Source organism: Schistocerca nitens, chromosome 11 (assembly GCF_023898315.1).
Source record: "Schistocerca nitens isolate TAMUIC-IGC-003100 chromosome 11, iqSchNite1.1, whole genome shotgun sequence".
NCBI classification, from domain to species: Eukaryota; Metazoa; Arthropoda; class Insecta; order Orthoptera; family Acrididae; genus Schistocerca; species Schistocerca nitens.
In genome coordinates, this window is record NC_064624.1 from 73194729 (window position 1) to 73216890 (window position 22162).

A 22162-nucleotide genomic window follows, 5' to 3' on the forward strand; every position below is an offset into this window, starting at 1 on the left:
ACCGAGATGCTAAACAAACTCCACTGGCAGGTGTTACAAGAGAGGCGTTGTGTCTGACGGAGAGATTTACTATTGAAATTTCGGGACAGCACTTTTCAGGAGGAGTCGGACAACACATTACTTCCCCCCACATACATCTCGCTTATTGAGAACGAGGAGAAAATTCAATAAATTAGAGCGAATACAGAGGCTTAGCGACAATCATTCTTGCCACGCACTATTCGCGAGTGGTACAGGGTTGGAGCAACGAGATAGTGGTACCGAAGGTACCCTCCGCCACACACCATTAGTATGATTTAGATGAAATGTCACAGCACAACTAAAGATTTCACTGGTTCTGAATGTTCCAGACTATATTATAATGTAATGTGCCATTACTCTAGATTTTTCTGGACGCAGGACGTTGTACTAAGAGTGCTACAACTGCGTGCGGGACTTGGAATATTACGATTCATAAGCACTTGTTCGAACGTCGCGGTTGTAAGCATCAAGACAGCAGTGAACTCAGATTATTTTCCTGACAATGATGTCCGCTGTGGCGCTAGATAATGAGTAATGGAGAGTGTTTCGCAACGTGTTCAGCGAAGAAACACGGTATCTGGACTTTAAACGCATGCACATGCCTTTTCGTAGTTGATGCTTCGGGAAACCAACACGGGATTTAAGCTCCGCTACTAAAGTTTGTCAGTATTTATAATTATTGGTTAACAGCTGCTACCCCGCAGAGACATGTGAGGCCCCCGTTTGGTGATACCCGGGTAACTTCATTAAACTTTTAGAAGATATAATGTAATTCTACTGTGTTGGTCAACAAAATTAACCTTAAGCTAATTATTTGTTAAATCCGTTATTTTACAGCTCGCTAACCTGGCTATTAATTATTAGACCGGTGGGTCACGTCATAAGTCTAAAACAGAGCATTAACCCTTTCAGACGATGTGGTTCCGTTTGGAGGCGCCTGGTGTTCTTTCATTTCGATTCATATTCACAGTAGCGACACCCGTAGCCAACCTTTAGGTCTCAAGTAAACTGGTGTCCAGAATTGAAGCAACAAGCCGCTATTTCCCAGTCATGTGCCACATTCGATGTTGTTGTTGTCGTGGTGGTCTTCAGTCCAGAGACTGTTTGATGCAGCTCTTCATGCTACTCTATCCTGTGCAAGCTTTCTCATCTCCCAGTACCTACTGCAACCTACATCTTTCTGAATATGTTTAGTGTATTCATCTCTTGGTCTCCCTCTACGAATTTTACCCTCCACGCTGTCGTCCAATACTACATTGGTGATCCCTTGATGCCTCAGAACATGTCCTACCAACCGATCCCTTCTTCTAGACAAGTTGTGGCAAAAATTGCTCTTCTCCCCAGTTCTATTCAATACCTCCTCATTAGTTATGTGATCTACCCATGTAATCTTCAGCATTCTTCTGTAGCACCACATTTCGAAAGCTTCTTTTGCCTTCTTGTCCTAACTATTTATCGTCCATGTTTCACATCCATACATGGCTACACTCCATACAAATACTTTCCGAAATGACTTCCTGACACTTAAATCTATACTCGATGTTGACAAATTTCTCTTCTTCAGAAACGCATTCCCTGCCATTGTCAGTCTACATTTTACATCTCCTCCACTCCGACCATCCTCAGTTATTTTGCTCCCTAAATAGCAAAACTCATTTACTACTTTAAGCGCCTCATTTCCTAATCTAATACTCTCAGCATCACCCGATTTAATTCGACTACGTTCCATCATCCTCGTTTGGCTTTTGTTGATGTTCATCTTATATCCTCCTATCAAGAAACTGTCCATTCTGTTCAGCTGCTCTTCCAGGTCCGTTGCTGCGTCTGACAGAATTACAATGTCATCGGCGAACCTCAACGTTTTTATTTCTTCTCCATGGTTTTAATTCCTACTCCGAATTTTTCTTTTGTTTCCTTTACTGCTTGTTCAATGTACATAGTGAATAACATCGGGGATAGGCTACAACCCTGTCTGACTCCCTTCCGAACCACTGCTTCCCTTTTATACCCCTCGACTCTTATAACTACCATCTGGTTTCTGTACAAATTGTAAATAGCCTTTCGCTCCCTGTGTTTTACCCATGCCACCTTCAGAATTTGTAAGAGAGTATTCCAGTCAACATTGTCAAAAGCTTTCTCGAAGTCTACAAATGCTAGAAACGTAGGTTTGTCTTTCCTTAATCTATTTTCTATGATAAGTCGTAGGGTCAGTATTGCCTCACGTGTTCCAACATTTCTACCGAATCCAAACTGATCTTCCCCGAGGTCGGCTTCTACCAGTTTTTCCATTCGTCTGTAAAGAATTCGTGTTAGTATTTTGCAACTTATTAAACTCATAGTTTGGTAATTTTTACATCTGTCAACACCTGCTTTCTTTGGGATTGGAATTATTATATTCTTCTTGAAGTCTGAGGGTATTTCGCCTGTCTCATACATCTTGTTCACAACATGGTAGAGTTTTCTCAGGGCTGGCTCTCCCAACTCTGTCAGTAGTTCTAATGCAATGTTGTCGACTCCCGGGGCCTTGTATCGACTTAGAGCTTTCAGTGCTCTGCCAAACTCTTCACGCAGTATCATATCTCCCATTTCACCTTCATCTACTTCCTTCGATAATTCGATAATCATACACATTTCCAACAGATGTCCATATTATCGTGTTGACATTTTGGTCTTCGGAAAACCACGTCAAGGATGGCATCAGGGCACCTACCAAACAAGGTAGTGTTTTCTGGGTAGCTCCCCACCCACACTCGCTGTGTACACAGCCGGTGCAGAATGGCACAGAGAAGGCGCCTACCAAACTCTCTGCGGTGGAGGGACGTAGGAAGAGTGGAAGCACGACAGCCGCAAACTTATTTGGCCCGATGGGTTCAAGTCAGTCGTTCTGTTGTTTCTGGATGTGACGATAGGTAATAGAGACCGAAACTGTATCCTGAAGACCACGCAGGGCAGTCCACGTGTGATATCAAAAAGAAAAGGACCGTTGTTTGACTGTAAGGGCACGGCGGTATCACCTTAGTACTGCACATCTACTGTCGTCTGACCTCGCAGCATCCACTGGACGTGTTGTAGCGAGGCCAACGGTGTACAGGGGGCTTTACTGTCTGAGACTTGCTGTATGTGTACCTCCGGCGTGTCTTCACAGGAGGGAACGTCTAGAGTGGAGCCGTCAAAATGTTTACCGGGATAGTCGAACAGCGGGCCCGTGTCCTTTTCTCAGATGTGTCCCAATTTAGTGTGGAGAGTGGTTCTCTACGGATTGGCATCTGGAGGGAACGTGGAGGACGATTTTGGGACCCAAACATTGTGTAAAAATATCGATATCAGAGAGGATTCTTATGGTGTGGGCAAGGATTATGTTGACCACTGGCTCAGCTCTACTTGAAATTGTACGGGTGAATCGGCAAGTTTTAGCTATGAGGTCATCTTGGGACCTCATGGAAAGATAGGATCCCTAATGGTGTGAGACACTCGACCACCTCTTCATGAAATTGTACAGGTGAATCAGCAAGTCTTAACTGCTGCCAGGTATCGCGAGGTCGTTGCGAGGTGCTGTTGGCCCACACTTCGTACTGAAGGGCGATAATGCTCGATCTCATAGAGCACAGGTGGTTGATGTTTGTTTGGAAATGCGAGATATTGCACACATGAGGCGGCCTCCTTGGTCTCCTGATTTGAATCCCACAGAGCATGTCTGCGATGCGCTAGAGAGGCGGATCGCACCACGTTGTCATCCACCAACCACTCTCCAAGACTTCCGAGCGGCTCTGCGGGAATAATGGGCGTTACTGCCTCAACATGAGATCTACGACGTCGTTCACTGCATCCCCAGTCGTTGTCAGGCCTGTATTGCTGCCAGAGGTGGTCAGACCACATACTGAGAACATTAACCAGTTATCGGAATGTGTGTGCAAATCAGTTAATTTGGAAAAAAAGGAAGAACATTTTTGTCTATCGTTACACATGTTGCAATTGTTTATGTTCAGTATTCTCACCATCTGAGCTGCCAGCAAGACAAACTTTCATGTAAGTCTGCAGGCTTTCGTGGCCGTTGTCACTGAAGTTAAAATTTTCTGGGTTATTAGGCCGCGCCATGTTTCAAGACAAACTTTCGTTCAGAAATCTCTTGCTCGCATAGAAATGGATAATGCATAGCGTGCAACATTCTGTGGACAGACGAAACCCATTTCCAATTACTAGGACATCATCGATATGTCCTTCCGGACACAAAACTTTCTGCCTCGCCTGTGCCCCTCAACACCGGCATTGGACTGTTGCTGACTGGAAACATGTTGCTCGTTTCAAATTATATCTAGTGGATGGTCGCGTACGAGAACGGAGACAACCCCACGAATCCATGGACCCTGCATGTCAGTAGGGGACTCTTGAAGATGGTGGAGGCTCTGTAATGGTGTGGGGCGTGTGCAGTTGGAGTGATATGGAACCCCTGTTACGTCTAGTCTGACAAGTGACACGTACGTAAGCATCCTGTCTGATCACGTGCATCTGTTCATGTCTACTGTCATTACTACGGACTTGGGAATTTCCAGCAGGACAATGCGACACCCCACACGTCCAGAATTGTAGCAGGAACATTCTTATGAGTCTAAACATTACCGCAGGCCAACAAACTCCCCAGACATTAACATTATTGAGCATTTCTGGCAAGCCAAGGGATCTCTTCCCCCCCCCCCCCCTTTTACGGATTTATGTACTGGTGTCAGTTCCCTCCAGAACTATTTCAGACATTAGTCGAGTCCGTGCCACGTCGTGTTGCGGCACTTCTGCGTGCTTGCCGGGGCCCTACAGGATATTAGCCAGTCGTACCAGTCTCTTTGCCTCTTCAGTTTGAATTACCAAGCGTGTAATATGGGAATGAGGAGTGTCAGTTTTACGCAAGATGGCGCTCCTCTGCGCACTGTGCAGCCAGTGAAGCGTCTGCTGCAGACGAATTTCTGAAATGCTAGAATTATCAGTCGTCACTTTCCATGCACACTGGCCGTCAAGATCACCAACTCCTTATCCGTGTGACTTCTGGCTGTGGGGTTATCTGGAAGATGTTGTGCTCAGTGCTCCAATTACGAATGTAGCTGAAATGAGGCAGCCATTGCGCAATGCATTCTGAAGGTGACCCCCCGAGACATTGCGAACTGTTGTGTAACGTGTTGCTTCTCGAATCCTATTTGCGGTAGAAGGCGGTGGACACCGTACTGAACACGTCTTGCGCCAGTCTCACGACAGAAACCGATGCCATTTGGCTTTATGTGCGGTTGTCGGCCTCGGGAGAATTACAAATGCATGTTTCCCATCCGATGCGGTACGACCTCGCCGTGGTGTATGACGCCGCCCAACTGACAGTGAAACAGCTGTTGTCTGCCATGCACATTGAACGGCACAGATGGTGCAGTATGCAATATGCAACTTCAACTGTGCCGTCTTGCTGCGATTAATCTATAGGTTCGAACAGTCCACGGGTTACTGCCAGTTCATAATGTCCAACGGGCACAATATTTCGGCAATAAATGTCGCCATCGTCAGGTGCGCAGACGAACTGAGCTCCTGAGGGCGGGCGGCCGTTTTAAATCCCCTCCCCCCACGGGCCGCTCTCTTCGCCGTCCGCGCCCGCGCGCCGGCGGTCGCGAAATATTGTGCCCGTTGGACACTATGAACCGGCAGTATACCCGTGGACTGCTCGAGCAACAAATACGCCGGGAGAAACTGAAGAATCACTGAAGTTGTCGCCGACCCCATTTACGTGAAGGGGGTAGGACATGAAACGGGCCGACATGGAGCAGGAGACGCCACACAGGGCAGTTTAATTTCCACTGGCTATACTTTTAGAAAAAAATTCATAATAACTTTTTCACCATGACCAGTAAGGATTCAGGATTCACACTCATAGCAGCGGAAGTTCAAAAACATAACAAGATAAATTATTTTTTACATATGCAATTTCTTCATTTTTTTCACTTACTATTGGCTACATTTGTTGCTATAGGTACGCTTTTCTTAATAAGTAAGAGAGATTCTTCGATGAAGTTTGCACATGATACAAACTATACTTGCCGGCCGCGGTGGTCTAGCGGTTCTAGGCGCGCAGTCCGGAACCGCACGGCTGCTACGGTCGCACGTTCGAATCCTGCCTCGGGCATGGATGTGTGTGCTGTCCTTAGGTTAGTTAGGTTTAAGTAGTTCTAAGTTCTAGGGGACTGATGACCACAGATGTTAAGTCCCATAGTGCTCAGAGCCATTTGATCGATTTGAAACTATACTTACAGGTGTATGAAACTCTATATTTTTCCAAACCTAATAAAAACTGTGGTAAACACTGAGACAATTAACTATAAAGTTAGAGTTTTTTCTAAAGATAAAGTTTAAAATGTAACATCTCATTCATTTTTTCATAAATTAAATAAATTTTAGAGTTTCATACACCTGTAAGTATGGTTTGTACGCTGTGCAATTTTCATCGAAGAATCTCTCTTACTTATGATGAAAAATGTGCCGATAGCAACAAATGCAGCCAATAGTAACTGAAAAAATGAATTGCACATGTAAAAAATAATGTATTCTATTACGGTTTTGAACTTCCACAGCTATGAAAGTGAGTCCTTCCTGGTCATGCCGACAAAGTTTTATGAATTTATTTCTAAAATACAGACACTGGAAATTAAAATGTAATGTGGTGCCTCTCCTGCTCCAAACCGTCCGATCCCTCTTAAGAGACATACAGTGCCGTTTATTGGTACAGTTTTCGTTAGCATTGTTGTTGTTGCATGATGTTTCCCCCTGCATCAGTAATATACTGTTCAGATTAGACATCAATCTCAGCAGTGGTTCTCCTTGTACAGGGTTTGGAAAGTGGAACTTCAAGTATCGACACTGAAACGCCAAAGAAACTGGTATAGGCATGCGTATTCGAATACACAGATACGTAAACTGGCAGAATACTTCGATGCGGTCGGCAACGCCTGTATTAGACAAGTGTCTGGCGCAAGTGTTACAGCGGTTACTGCTGCTACAATGGCTATCGAGATTTAACTGACAAGGGGAGGCCGCCAATTGTGAAATTCAGATTCGATTCATACTGCGCATAATAAAAGCTCATCGCCAGAGGTGTAATGTGGCAAAGCACCAAGATGCACTTCTCAGCCGTTGTCGAGAAAATCGACAGTTAAAAGAAACCGTTGCGGTGAAATACTCTCTACGAGCAATAATTTTCTACAGCGTCGTGGCGCAGCGGTTAGCGCTCGGGTTCGTAATCCGAAGGTCGCCGGATCGAATCTCGCGCTATGCAATTTTTTTTATTATTAGTTTTTTGTAATTCTCTCTCTCTCTCTCTCTAACACACACACACACACACACACACACACACATATATATATATATATATATATATATATATATATATATATATATATATATATATAAACTATTAATGAATTGCTTATGCATGTTGGTGAAGGTGGATCGCTCTACAATTGTACCGCCTCCATTTTTCCGTTTTTTTAACAGGGTGTACCAAAGCTCTCCCGTCCGCACTGATTTTCGACGATGTTATAAGTTGCGCTAGGGACCGCATCTACCTTCTTTCGAAGTTAGCAGGCAACTACGCTGTTATGCGGCGGCTCGTTTCGGCCCATTCAACATATGTCCTTCAAGTCTAACGGGCGAGTAACGGAGTTTATATTTCATACCCGCCACAGCAAATTTGTGTTCGTGGGGTCTCTATTCCAATTCGAACGTTTGACTTACGCTATACGTATTCGTTTCGGAATACCGTTTCTACGTCTTCCGTTAACTATACGTGGTTAACATTATGAAGACAATTAATAACATTTGTGAAATACATAATGATGTTCGAAGTCGCCAGTTTTTTCCACGACAAACGAGTTTCAACCACTTATTATATGCATAATTATTACAACTGAGTGTCGGGAATTATATATATATTTGAATTACAAAAAACAAATACTAAAAAAAAAAGGTTGCATGGCGCGAGATTCGGTCCGGCGACCTTCGGATTACGAACCCGAGCGCTTACCGCTGCGCCACGACGCTGTAGAAAATTATTGCTCGTAGAGAGTATTTCACCGCAACGGTTTCTTTTAACTGTCGATTTTCTCGACAACGGCTGAGAAGTGCATCTTGGTGCTTTGCCACATTACACCTCTGGCCATGAGCTTTTATTATGCGCAGTATGAATCGAATCTGAATTTCACAATTGGCGGCCTCCCCTTGTGAGTTTGAAAGTGGTGTTAGAGTCGGCGCACGAGCGATGGGACACAGCATCTCCGAGGTAGCGATTTTCCCGTACGACCATTGTACGAGTATACCGTGGATATCAGGAATCCGGTAAAACATCAAATCTCCGACATCACTGCGGCCGGAAAAAGATCCTGCAAGAACGGCACCAACGATGACTGGAGAGAATCGTTCAACGTGACACAAGTGTAAGCCTTCCGCAAATTGCTGCAAATTTGAGTGCATGGCCATCAACGAGTGCCCTGGTGCGAACCATTCAACGAAACATCATCGATACGGGCTTTCGAAACTGAAGGCCCACTCGTTTACTCTTGATGACTGCACAACACAAAGCTTTACGGCACGCCTGGGCCTATCAACACCGACATTTGACTTATGATGCCTGGAACCGGCCGGAGTGGCCGAACGGTTCTAGGTGCTACAGTTTGGAACCGCGCGACCGTGTGTGATGTCCTACGGTTAGTTAGGTTTAATTAGTTATAAGTTCTAGGGGACTGATGACCTCAGGAGTTGCCTGGTGAAACGTTGTTGTGATGCTCGTGTAAGGAGGAGAAACCTGTACCATCACGTTTCCGCCTATCGCGATTGCGGTTTATCGTACCGCGTTGGTCGAAATCCAATGACTGTTAGCAGAACATGGATTCGGTGGGTTCAGGAGGGTAATACGGAACGCCGCAATGGAACCCAACGGTCTCGTATCGCTAGCAGTCGAGATGACAGGCATCTTATTCGCATGGCTGTAACGGATCGTGCAGCCACGTCTCGATCCCTGAGTCAACAGATGGGGACGTTTGCAAGACAACAACCATCTGCACGAACAGTTTGACGACGTTTGCAGCAGCACGGACTATCAGCTCGGAGACCGTGGCTGCGGTTACCCTTGACGCTGCATCACAGACAGGAGCGCAAGCGATGGTGTACTCAACGACGAACCTGGGTGCACGAATGGCAAAACGTTATTTTTTCGGATGAAACCAGGTTCTGTTTACAGCATCGTGATGGTCGCATCCGTGTTTGGCTACATCGCGGTGAACGCACATTGGAAGCGTGTATTCGTCACCGCCATTCTGGTGTATCACCTTCCTTGATGTTATGGGTTGCCATTGGTTACACGTCTCGGTCACCTCATGTTCGCATTGACGGCACTTTGAACAGTTGACGTTACATTCAGATGTGTTACGACCCGTTGCTCTATCCTTCATTCGATCCCTCCGAAACGGTACATTTCATCACGATAATGCAGGACCGCATGTTGCAGGTCCTGTACGGACCTTTCTGGATACAGAAAATGTTCGACTGCTGCTCTGCCCAGTTCATTCTCCAGCTCTCTCACCAACTGAAAACGTCTGGTCAATGGTGGCTCGTCACAATACGGCAGTCACTACTCTTGATAAACTGTGGTATCGCGTTGAAGCTGCATGGGCAGCTGTACCTGTACACACCATCCAAGCTCTGTTTGACTCAATGCCCAGGCGTATCAAGGCCGTTATTACTGCCAGAGGTGGTTGTTCTGGGAACTGATTTCTCATGATCTATGCACCCAAATTGTGTGAAAATGTAATCACAGCTCATTTCTAGTATAATATATTTGTCCAATGAATACCCGTTTATCATCTCCATTTCTTCTTGGTGTAGCAATTTTAAAGGCCAGTAGTGTACTTACCTGCACATCATTTCACAAAATAGACGAAATAGTTCTGCAGTATTTGTAATGTAGAGGTAGCTATAGAGAATGATGACAGGAAAACGAGCTTTGTAATTCTTAACGTAACCAAGATAAAATAGATGGAGTGAAAGTTTAGTTACAAGTTTTACAGAAGTGATACTGTAGCTATAAGAGTCGAAGTACAGAATATGGAGTCAGTTGTTGAGAACAGGGTGGGACCGGATTGCAGTCTATCGCCAATGTTACTCGGACATTACACTGAGCAAAGACGAAAGGAAAGGAAAGCGAAATTTGGAAAGGGATTAGGATTGAAACGTGACACAGGGCTCCCTCCAGTATGGCACATTCCCTGCAGTGCTACTGTAAGAGGTATGTATTTATGGTCATATCTATGTCATCCATAAGTTTCCAGGGCCTTACAGTATTCGGCATTCTCAATGCGTTACTGTTATGGCCGTCTTCCTTTTATACTAACAGAATGAGAAGGTAGAGAGAGAGGTGGGGAGGGGCAGGGAGAGAGAGGGAGGGAGAGACACAGAGAGAGACAGATAGAGAGAGAGGGAGTGGGTGAGGGTGGAGAGAGAGAGGGAGGGAGAGAGACTAACAGACAGAGGGAGAGAGAGAGAGAGAGAGAGAGAAAGAGAGAGAGACAGCGAGAGAAGGGGGGAGGGTGGCAAGAGGGAGGAGGGACAGAGAGAGAGGCAGACAGAAAGGTGTGAAGGGGGTGAGAGAGAGGGAGGGAGAGAACCAGAGAGAGGCAGACAGAGAGAGGAGGGAGGGTGTGAGAGGGAGGGAGGTAGTGACACAGAGAGAGAGTTAGATGGGGGAGGGTGGGGAGAGGGAGGGAGTGAGAGAGATACAGAGAGAGGGAGGAGGGTGGGGAGAGAGACGGAGGGAGAGAGACAGACAGAGAGAGACAAAGTGTGGTGTGGAGGATAGTGTGATCGAGACATGGTCTGTCATAGAACTTTTTTGTCACAATCTTTGTCCGAATCATTTTTCCTGCAGTGGATCTATGAGTTTGCAAGGGTCACTCAGGACCTAACAGCTCACTTTTTGTTCTGGACAACAACGTTTCATATCAGCGCACAGTACGCTGCACAGTGAAAATCTCATTCCAGTTTGTGGCTTGTTGCTGTTCAACATGAACAATTTATAGTAGACGTTATTTTTTTAAAAAAAGTTCTTTCTTCTATATCTCAGTTGACACCAGTGCTAAAAATATGAACCAAATAAAAGCATACTTGCCACTCTATGCTCTAACATTTCTCGAAAACCGCATGTCGCTGTGTGTAAGGGTGCTACGTCTTATGTGACTGACACGAAAGGAAATTTTACGTCTAAAAATTGCACCTTAAAAAGAAAAAAAAAGCTTATTCGAATGGAACATTTTTATCACGACTGCTATGGTTAATTGATATTTCGGTTCCATTTCTCGGTTATTAGTAGAAAAATAAACAACACCTGTGACAACAGAGAGCAAAGAAATACCGGTAATTTAGAACTGGGATACCGGTATTTGCCGGCCAGTGTGGCCAAGCGGTTCTAGGCGCTTCAGTCTGGAACATTGCGACCGCTACAGTCGCAAGTTCGAATCCTGCCTCGGGCATGGATGTGTGTGATGTCCTTAGGTTAGGTTTAAGTAGTTCTAAGTTCTAGGGGACTGCTGACCTCAGACATCAAGTCCCATAGTGCTCAGAACCATTTGGACCAATTGAACCCAGCTGTGGACTGAGCCAACAACAACAACATGAACAACACTCAAGTGCTGACTTACTCTCTAGTCTTTGCGCAACACATGCTTGGCAGTGCGCCTACACGTTCCGGCTATAGCGTTAAATAATCGTGCGGAGCTGTTGCGGTCCTTCAGTTTATCGACGTGCAGTCGTTCTATTTTGGGTCCTTTCTTGTCTCCTACTGATAGTGAGTCAGTTTCAGTGGCGGCTGTGTGCCGTGGCGCACAGCTGTAGCTGCTGCTACCAACGGCGCCCCAGTAGAGGAGGAGGGGGGAGGGGGCTGGAGGGGCAGCAGGTATGGAGGGCAGTCGCTAATAACTCTGCGGGCGGCGGGGGGAATGTATGGAGAACACTAAGCGCAGTTTCGCACTGCGTTAGACTCGAATATTAGGAAAAGCCCTTTAGTAATTACAGAACATACTAGTGACACCTAGTATTTATAATGGACACTTACCAAAATAAATAAGCCTACGACAAAGACTTGATTACCGTGCGATACCCGCCCGCTACCGTGTCGTCTTCTGCCGTATGACGACACTGATAATTTCCTCACAGTGGCAACAAACCCAACACACACGCAATAGATTTATTTCAGCAGGTATTGCACGAATGACTGACAGACATTCATTTAAAAAAAAAATCATCAGATGACTGAAAAGTGGAAACCACGTTGCTTATGTCGTGGCTTACAGTAGAACATTTAAACCTTGTCCCGACTTTACAGGATTACTCTTAAGAAAACTACGTAATCAATGAACAGTGATCTATGAAACTGAGGATAAGCAGAATATGTTTCCAGAACGAGGAGAGCTTCTGTAAAGTTTCGAAGGTAGGAGAGGAGATACTGGCAGAAGTAAAGCTGTGAGGACGGGGCGTGAGTTGTGCTTGGGTAGCTCAGTTGGTAGAGCACTTGCCCGCGGAAGGAAAAGGTCCCGAGTTCGAGTCTCGGCCCGGCACACAGTTTTAATCTGCCAGGAAGTTTCAGAGTATGTTTAATTACAGACGTGTTTCACTCGATCCTGTCTTTTCAAAATCCCTGAGAAAGTTGCTGTCAAGGGGTACTGAGCCCCATAGGTTAGCTTTGGTAAAGACTTCTTCACAAAGAAAGCGTAAACGTAAAATCAGTCCACAGGCACCGCAGACCCAACGGTACCGACCGGCCGCCGTGGCATCCTCAGCGCACAGGCGTCACCGGATGCGGATATGGAGGGGCATGTGGTCAGCACACCGCTCTCCCAGCCGTATGTCAGTTTCCGAGACCGGAGCAGCTACTTCTCAGTCAAGTAGCTCCCCACTTCGTCTCACAAGGGCTGAGTGCACCCCGCTTACCAACAGCGCTCGGCAGACCGCATGGTCACCCATCCAAGTGCTAGCCCAGCCCGACAGCTCTTAACTTCCGTGATCCGAGGGAACCGATGTTACAACTGAGGAAATGCCGGTGGCTCACGAAGGAAACAATACATCAAAAATTAAGTATTTTCTCAGTTAAGCAGGAAAAATTATCCCATTGACATATTTGGTGACCTTGCGCAAATCCGTTTGCGCGCACCACAAAATCCTACATGTCAGTCTAATGCGTGACGGTGTCATTAACGGCATCCGTCTACCATAGATGGAATACGGCCTTCGCAACACAAATCGTAGTGTGTCGCAGGCATGAGACTCACCTCATAAACGTGGGGAACACTTCATATGAGCTCCAACAAAGATCGGTAGCACTCTTGTTGTTAGACAACATGAATCGTCTTGCATAGACTTTAAAGTGCTGGTCAAAGAACTTCAGTGTTTGCAGGTGGCACGACCACTGCACTCAGCCTTGCGAGACAAGCACTAATCACAACTGAACAGCTCTACACGCGGTTCACAGTTGACTGTTTAAGTCTTGATACGTACTACGTGATTTCAAAAAAGGTTCAAAAATGGTTCAAATGGCTCTGAGCACTAACATCTGGGACTTAACATCTGAGATCATCTGTCCCCTAGAACTTAGAACTACTTAAACCTAACTAACCTAAGGACATCACATACATCCATGCCCGAGGCAGGATTCGAACCTGCGACCATAGCGGTTGCGCGGTTCCAGACTGTAGCGCCTAGAACCGCTTCGCCACTCCGGCCGGCAAGCAAGAAAACTCGGGGTCGAATCCCGATCGCGGCACTAATGTTGATTCAGTTCTTCAGTTTCCATACGCACTACCTAAGTGAAAGGCAGTTTGTAAAATTCCTTATGGTTCAAATGAACACCAGGTTAAAACGGAATCAGGACGTAGATACACAAATCAAGAATATTTTGGAAGCTGAAGAAATGAATTAAAATTTGTGCCCCGGCCGTGTTTCGAACCCAGATCTTCTCCTTACTACGCAGAAATGATGACGATAGCTCTACGGTACTGTGGTGGCGCAGTGGTCAACATCTCTGTCTAGTAAGCAAGAAGAAAAAAACTGGTTCAAATGGCACTGAGCAGTATGGGACTCAACTGCTGTGGTCATCAGTCCCCTAGAACTTAGAACTACTTAAACCTAACTAACCTAAGGACATCACACACATCCATGCCCGAGGCAGGATTCGAACCTGCGACCATAGCGGTCGCGCGGTTCCAGACTGTAGCGCCTAGAACCGCTTCGCCACTACGGCCGGCAAGCAAGAAGACTCGGGGTCGAATCCCGACCGCGGCACTAATGTTGATTCATTTCTTCAGTTTCCATACGCACTAGCTAAGTGAAAGACAGTTTTTAAAATTCGTTATGGTTCAAATGGACACAAGGTTAAAACGGAATCAATAGGTAGATACACAAATCAAGAATATTTAGGAAGCTGAAGTGATGAATTAAAATTTGTGCCGCGGCCGTGTTTCGAACCCGGATCTTCTGCTTACTACGCAGAAATGATGACCATAGCTCTACAGTGCTGTGGTGGCGCAGTGGTCAACACCTGTGTCTAGTAAGCAAGAAGACTCGGGATCGAATCCCGATCACGGCACCAATCTAGATTCATTTCTTCTGTTTCCAACATTATCGTAGATCAAGATGAGACTTAAATGCCTCGGAGAAAATGTAATTATAAGATCTATACATATCAAAAAGTCCAGTTTTGCATATATTGCCCTCAGGAACATCTCCAAGTCTGTTGATGTAAAGAGAAGAATGTTAGATTATTTTGAATGTTTCCATCCTCATTACGTCCTGCGGAAGCGCATTAAAAACATAGATAATATGGTTATTCAGCAAAGCGAACAATAAGACTATTGTATGAGGTAGATGAAATTGCAGAAGACTTTCTAGGACCTTGGAATTCTTACACTCACCTACCAACACATTTACTCTTCAGTGGCTTTCGCCTCTGACACTAAAAATCGCTGTAAGGTGACTCATGAGTTGCACGGTTAATAGGGAAGACATAGAAATAGTGAACATCTGGACTGTGCCTCTGGTAATGGTTTCAGAACGGCGTTCTACACTTCAACACGCCGCAGTCTAAGGTGAAGCAGAAATTGGGTAATCCCTACCATGCCAAAGGAAGAGAAAAAATATTCGTCATTAGCCTTGTAGTATTTATTTCATTAGTCGTTGAAAATCTTCGTCGTTTCCTAGGTCTCTTCAGCTATGGGGAGAGGAAAACGTTGCAGGGGGCAAAACTCCTTGAATATGGTGGCCGAGGCACGATTGTCGTGTTGTTTCTGGCCAAAAAATCTCTCGCAAGCAACTATGAACGAGCAGATGCATTCTTGTGATGCAAAAACCATGAATTGTTTTTCCACAATTCCGAAAGTTTTTTGCTTCTTGCCTCTCGCAAACAGCACGTAACGTCAAGGTAATACCCCTTATTGACCGTACGACCTTCAGGGAAAAATTAATGATGCACTACGCCACGGTAATTAAAAACTGTGAGAAAAACTTTGTTACATTTGATCGAACTTGGCAGGGTTTTTTCGGTCTTGACTCTCCATTGGGGTGATTGGGCTTTGGTTTCGACGTCATAACCATAAACCCATGTTTCGTCGCCAGTTACGACCATTTTGAGCAATTCGGGATCATCACTGAGGTCATTCAAAAACTCCTGAGCGATGCTCATTTGACAATTCTTCTGATCAAAATTGAGAAGTTTAGGAACAAACTTCGCCGTCACACGTCTCGTGCCCAAACAAACCATTTGAAAAAATTGCCCCACACGAGCCGACAGATACGCCAACATCCTGAGCCACTTCTTTCGGTAATTCGACGATTTTCCAAAACGATTTTCTTCACAGCGTCGATCTGTTTTTGATGCCCTGGGGCGTCCAGAACGAGGTTTGCCATTGGCACCTTTTCCGCCACGCTGGAAGAGCATGAACGGTTCGCAAACATTTTTTTTACTGGGATCAACAAAAAAATGATTCAAATGGCTCTGAGCACTATGGGACTTAACATCTATGGTCATCAGTCCCCTAACTAACCTAAGGACATCACACAACACCCAGCCATCACGAGGCAGAGAAAATCCCTGACCCCGCCGGGAATCGAACCCGGGATCAACATTTCCAGTGTTTCAGAGCACTTTATTGCATGCAAATTCGTTGCTCCGTTTTGTATATTAATCCAAAATCGCCGTGCACAGTACAACACATCTGACTTTTCAGTCTGTCAAAAACAAACGATGAATACTGTACACTTGAATCTGTGAATATACAGGGCGTCACCTAACATTACCGCTGGATATATTTCGTAAACCACATCAAATACTGACGAATCGATTCCACTGACCGAACGTGAGGAGAGGGGCTAGTGTAATTGGTTAATACAAACTATAAAAAAAATGCACGGAAGTATGTTTTTTTAACACAAACCTACGTTTTTTTGAATGGAACCCCATTTGTTTTGTTAGCACATCTGAACATATAAACAAATACGTAATCAGTGCCGTTTGTTGCATTGTAAAATGTTAATTACATCCGGAGATGTTGTAACCTAAAGTTGACGCTTGAGTACCACTCCTCCGCTGTTCGATCGTGTGTATCGGAGAGCACCGAATTACGTAGGGATCCAAACGGAACGGTGATGGACCTTAGGTACAGAAGAGACTGGAACACCACATTACATCCACATGCTAACACCTTTCTATTGGTCTTTTTCACTGACGCACATGTACATTACCATGAGGGGTGAGGTACACGTACACGTGTGGTTTCCGTTTTCAATTACGGAGTGGAATAGAGTGTGTCCCGACATGTCAGGCCAATAGATGTTCAGTGTGGTGGCCATCATTTGCTGCACACAATTGCAATCTCTGTCATAATGAATGTCGTACACGCCGCAGTACATCTGGTGTAATGTCGCCGCTGGCTGCCACAATATGTTGTTTCATATCCTCTGGGGTTGTAGGCACATCACAGTACACATTCTCCTTTAACGTACCCCACAGAAAGAAGTCCAGAGGTGTAAGATCAGGAGAACGGGCTGGCCAATTTATGCGTCCGCCACGTCCTATGAAACGCCTGTCGAACATCCTGCCAAGGGTCAGCCTAGTGTTAATTGCGGAATGTGCAGGTGCACCATGATGTTGATACCACATACGTCGACGCGTTTCCAGTGGGACATTTTCGAGCAACGTTTGCTGAAACGCGATGTATGTTGCAGTTGTTTGGGCCCCTGGAATGAAGTGTGGGCCAATGAGGTGGTGGCCAATGATTCCGCACCATACATTTACAGTCCACGGACGCTGTCGCTCTACCCGTCTGAGCCAGCGAGGATTGTCCACGGACCAGTAATCCATGTTCCGTAGATTCACTGCCCCGTGGTTTGTGAAACCCGCTTCTTCGGTAAACAGGTAGAACTGCGACGCATTCTCTGTTAATACCCATTGACAGAATTGCACTCGATGACTAAAGTCATTACCATGTAATTGCTGATGTAGCGACACATGAAACGGGTGAAAGCGGTGACGATGCAGTATGCGCATGACACTACTTTGACTCAGTCCACCGGCTCTCGCAACGTCCCGTGTACTCATGTGTGGGTTCATGGCAACAGCAGCTAACACACCAACTGCACCCGCTTCTCCTGTGACGGGCCTGTTACGGACCCGTTTGCGTGCTACGACCATACCTGTTGCATACAGTTGGCGGTAGATGTTTTGCAATGTGCGGCATGTTGGATGCTCTCTGTTCGGGTACCGTTCTGCATACACCCTGCAGGCTTCAGCTGCATTTCGTCGACACGCGCCATATATGAGTATCATCTCCGCCTTTTTAGAGTTCGAATACACCACGGTCACAGTTCCTACGGCACTACACTATCGCAGACGTCTGCTAACTCGGTGTACTACAGTTGGTCTGCGTGCGGAGACGAATGCAGAATTACAATAGCAGCAAGCGTTACATGCGGACACTGCGACAGCTAGACCAAACCACAACAGTGCGCTACAGCCACACTCGTAAACACGGTCGTCATCGTAAACATGTCCCTGCAGATGCTGCTCGCCGACCGTGGCCCGTGTTTGTAACAACACGCAACTGAACTTCGGAGGTTTCAAGCGTCAACATCGTAAACATGTCCCTGCAGATGCTGCTCGCCGACCGTGGCCCGTGTTTGTTACAACACGCAACTGAACTTCGGAGGTTTCAAGCGTCAACTTTAGGTTACAATATCTCCGGATGTAATTAACATTTTACAATGCAACTAACGGCAGTGATTACGTATTTGTTCAGATGTGCTAGCAAAACTAACGTGGTTCCATTAAAAAAAAGTAGGTTTGTGTTAAAGAACATAATTCCGTGCATTTTTGTATGGTTTGTATTAAACAATTACAGTAGCCCCTCTCCTCACGTTCGGTCTGTGGAATCGGTTCGTCAATATTTGGTGTGGTTTACGAAATATATCCAGCGGTAACGTTAGGTGACTCACCCTGTAAATGTTCGGGATATGTGTACCAACATTACAACAAACAAAAACAAAAAAAAGGAATGTACGCTGCCCGCTCAGTTTAAAAAAATCACCCTACTTTTTGAACAGCCTCGTAGATCTGATGATGATCTATGTAGCAGATCGAAACTAATCATCCACAAATAATAAGTAACCGCACGCGACCACAGCTATGTTTGCTAAACGGATTATAAATTTAGACCTGTGTTTCGTGCAACAATGTTCCCAAAAACTTTGAACACGTAGAGACTTACGACATGGGTCCCGCTCCGTTGCTCGCCGCAAACACCGTGCACAGTGGGCGGCCGCCGGCTTGGCCTCTTACCCTCAGGCTATCAGCCGCTGAGCTGGCGACCTTCCACCCACTCTGTCCTCTCTCTGTCCTCTCCTGCAGACCCATCTCCCATCCTCCCCCCCCCCTCCTCCGGCACACACACACACACACACACACACACACACACACGCACGTTGTATCCTTGCGCAACACCCAAACCCACAGAGGCCAGACGGTACGTCATAACTAAGGCGATTGCATACCGCATATTCTCAGCTTGCCTCGTCAACCGACTAGGGATAGGAAAAACCGCCCGGTTTAAACCGAGAGCGATATTCCAGTTGCGAATAACCGGTAATTTCGGTATTTCTTTAGTCTCGGTTATAACAGGAGAATTTTTTTTAATTTTTTACTAATAATCGTGCTTGCAAACTACTATCACGAATCCTTTACAGAAGAATGGAAAAACTGCTAAAATTTTAACTTTGGGAAGATTAGTTTGGATTCCAGAGAAATGTAGGAACACTGGGGGCAATGCTGACTCTTCGACGTATCTTAGAAGCGAGGCTCAGTAAAGGAAAACATATGTTGTGGACTTAGAGAAAGCTTTCGACAATGCTGAGTGGAATACTCTCTTTCAAATTCTGAAGGTGGTAGGCGTAAAATACAGGGAGCGAAAGGCTATTTACAGGACAGTCAGGGGACTCGAAAGAAAAGCAATGGATGGGAAGGGAGTCAGACAGGGTTGTAACCCATCCCCGATGTTATTCAGTATTTACATTGAACCAATAGTAAGGGAAAAAAAGAAAAATTTTGAGTAGAAGTTAAAATGTAGAGAGAAGAAATAAAAAACCTTGAGCGTTACCGATGACATGGTAATTCTGTCAGAGATAGCAAAGGACTTGGAAGAACAGTTGAACGAAATGGATAGTGTCTTGAAAGGAGGATATGAGATGAAGGAGGGTAATGGAATGTAGTCGAATTAAATCAGGTGATGCAGAGGGAATTAGATTAGGAAATGAGACACAGTAGTAGATGAGTTTTGCTATTTGGGGAGCAAAATAGCTGAGGATGGCCGAAGTAGAGAGGATATAAAATGTAGACTGGCAATGGCAAGGAAAGTGTTTCTGAAGAAGAGAAATTTGTTAACATCGAGTATAGATTTAAGTGCATGGAAATCTTTTGTGAAAGTATTTGTATGGAGAGTAACGATATATGGAAGTGAATTATGGACGATAAAGAGTTCAGGCGAGAAGAGAATGGAAGCATATGAAATATGGTGCTTCAGAAGAATCCAGCAGATTACCTGCGTAGACTATGTAACTAATGCAGAATTACTGAATACAATTGGCGAGAAGAGGAGTTTGTGGCACAACTTGAGTAGAAGAAGGGATCGGTTGGTAGGACACGTTCTGAAGCATCAAGGGATCACCAGTTCAGTACTGGAGGGCAGCGTGGAGGATAAAATTGTAGAGCGAGACCAAGAGATGAATACAGTAAGCAGATTCAGAGAGATGTTGTTTCCAGTAGTTGCTAGGAGATGATGAGGCTTGCACAGGATAGGGTAGCATGGAGAGCTGCATCAAAACAGTCTTCGGGCTGAACACCAGAACACACAACACTAATACACTCCTGGAAATGGAAAAAAGAACACATTGACACCGGTGTGTCAGACCCACCATACTTGCTCCGGACACTGCGAGAGGGCTGTACAAGCAATGATCACACGCACGGCACAGCGGACACACCAGGAACCGCGGTGTTGGCCGTCGAATGGCGCTAGCTGCGCAGCATTTGTGCACCGCCGCCGTCAGTGTCAGCCAGTTTGCCGTGGCATACGGAGCTCCATCGCAGTCTTTAACACTGGTAGCATGCCGCGACAGCGTGGACGTGAACCGTATGTGCAGTTGACGGACTTTGAGCGAGGGCGTATAGTGGGCATGCGGGAGGCCGGGTGGACGTACCGCCGAATTGCTCAACACGTGGGGCGTGAGGTCTCCACAGTACATCGATGTTGTCGCCAGTGGTCGGCGGAAGGTGCACGTGCCCGTCGACCTGGGACCGGACCGCAGCGACGCACGGATGCACGCCAAGACCGTACGATCCTACGCAGTGCCGTAGGGGACCGCACCGCCACTTCCCAGCAAATTAGGGACACTGTTGCTCCTGGGGTATCGGCGAGGACCATTCGCAACCGTCTCCATGAAGCTGGCCTACGGTCCCGCACACCGTTAGGCCGTCTTCCGCTCACGCCCCAACATCGTGCAGCCCGCCTCAAGTGGTGTCGCGACAGGCGTGAATGGAGGGACGAATGGAGACGTGTCGTCTTCAGCGATGAGAGTCGCTTCTGCCTCGGTGCCAATGATGGTCGTATGCGTGTTTGGCGCCGTGCAGGTGAGCGCCACAATCAGGACTGCATACGACCGAGGCACACAGGGCCAACACCCGGCATCATGGTGTGGGGAGCGATCTCCTACACTGGCCGTACACCACTGGTGATCGTCGAGGGGACACTGAATAGTGCACGGTACATCCAAACCGTCATCGAACCCATCGTTCTACCATTCCTAGACCGGCAAGGGAACTTGCTGTTCCAACAGGACAATGCACGTCCGCATGTATCCCGTGCCACCCAACGTGCTCTAGAAGGTGTAAGTCAACTACCCTGGCCAGCAAGATCTCCGGATCTGTCCCCCATTGAGCATGTTTGGGACTGGATGAAGCGTCGTCTCACGCGGTCTGCACGTCCAGCACGAACGCTGGTCCAACTGAGGCGCCAGGTGGAAATGGCATGGCAAGCCGTTCCACAGGACTACATCCAGCATCTCTACGATCGTCTCCATGGGAGAATAGCAGCCTGCATTGCTGCGAAAGGTGGATATACACTGTACTAGTGCCGACATTGTGCATGCTCTGTTGCCTGTGTCTATGTGCCTGTGGTTCTGTCAGTGTGATCATGTGATGTATCTGACCCCAGGAATGTGTCAATAAAGTTTCCCGTTCTTGGGACAATGAATTCACGGTGTTCTTATTTCAATTTCCAGGAGTGTAATTTGGTAAAAAACAAAATGTGAATTAGCCGCAGCAACACAGCTAAAATGTTTAGTTTTTAAATAAACTTTTTTTTAAAAAAAGGTACGAGTCATTGGCTTTCGTAAAATATTTATTGCTTCGAAATATTGCGTCGTTGTAGACAATGGGCAAAGCGGTTAGTGCTATTGCAGAGAGAAACGAGCAAGAAACACATGGCATAAGAAGCGGTATGGCAATACTAAGAAGATAATGTACCTGTTACCGCGTGGC

The 22162-nt window shown here is 46.1% G+C and overlaps 1 protein-coding gene across 1 annotated transcript in view; it reads right to left on the bottom strand.

Moving 5' to 3' along the window:
* Window positions 1-18961, bottom strand: part of LOC126212940 (uncharacterized) — a 483964-nt gene extending 465003 nt beyond the window's left edge. Inside the window, exon 1 of the mRNA XM_049940457.1 lies at window positions 18840-18961. The gene's annotated coding sequence lies outside the window, so the exon portion shown is untranslated. The remainder of the gene's footprint in view (window positions 1-18839) is intronic.
* Between the last annotated feature and the right edge of the window lie 3201 nt (window positions 18962-22162).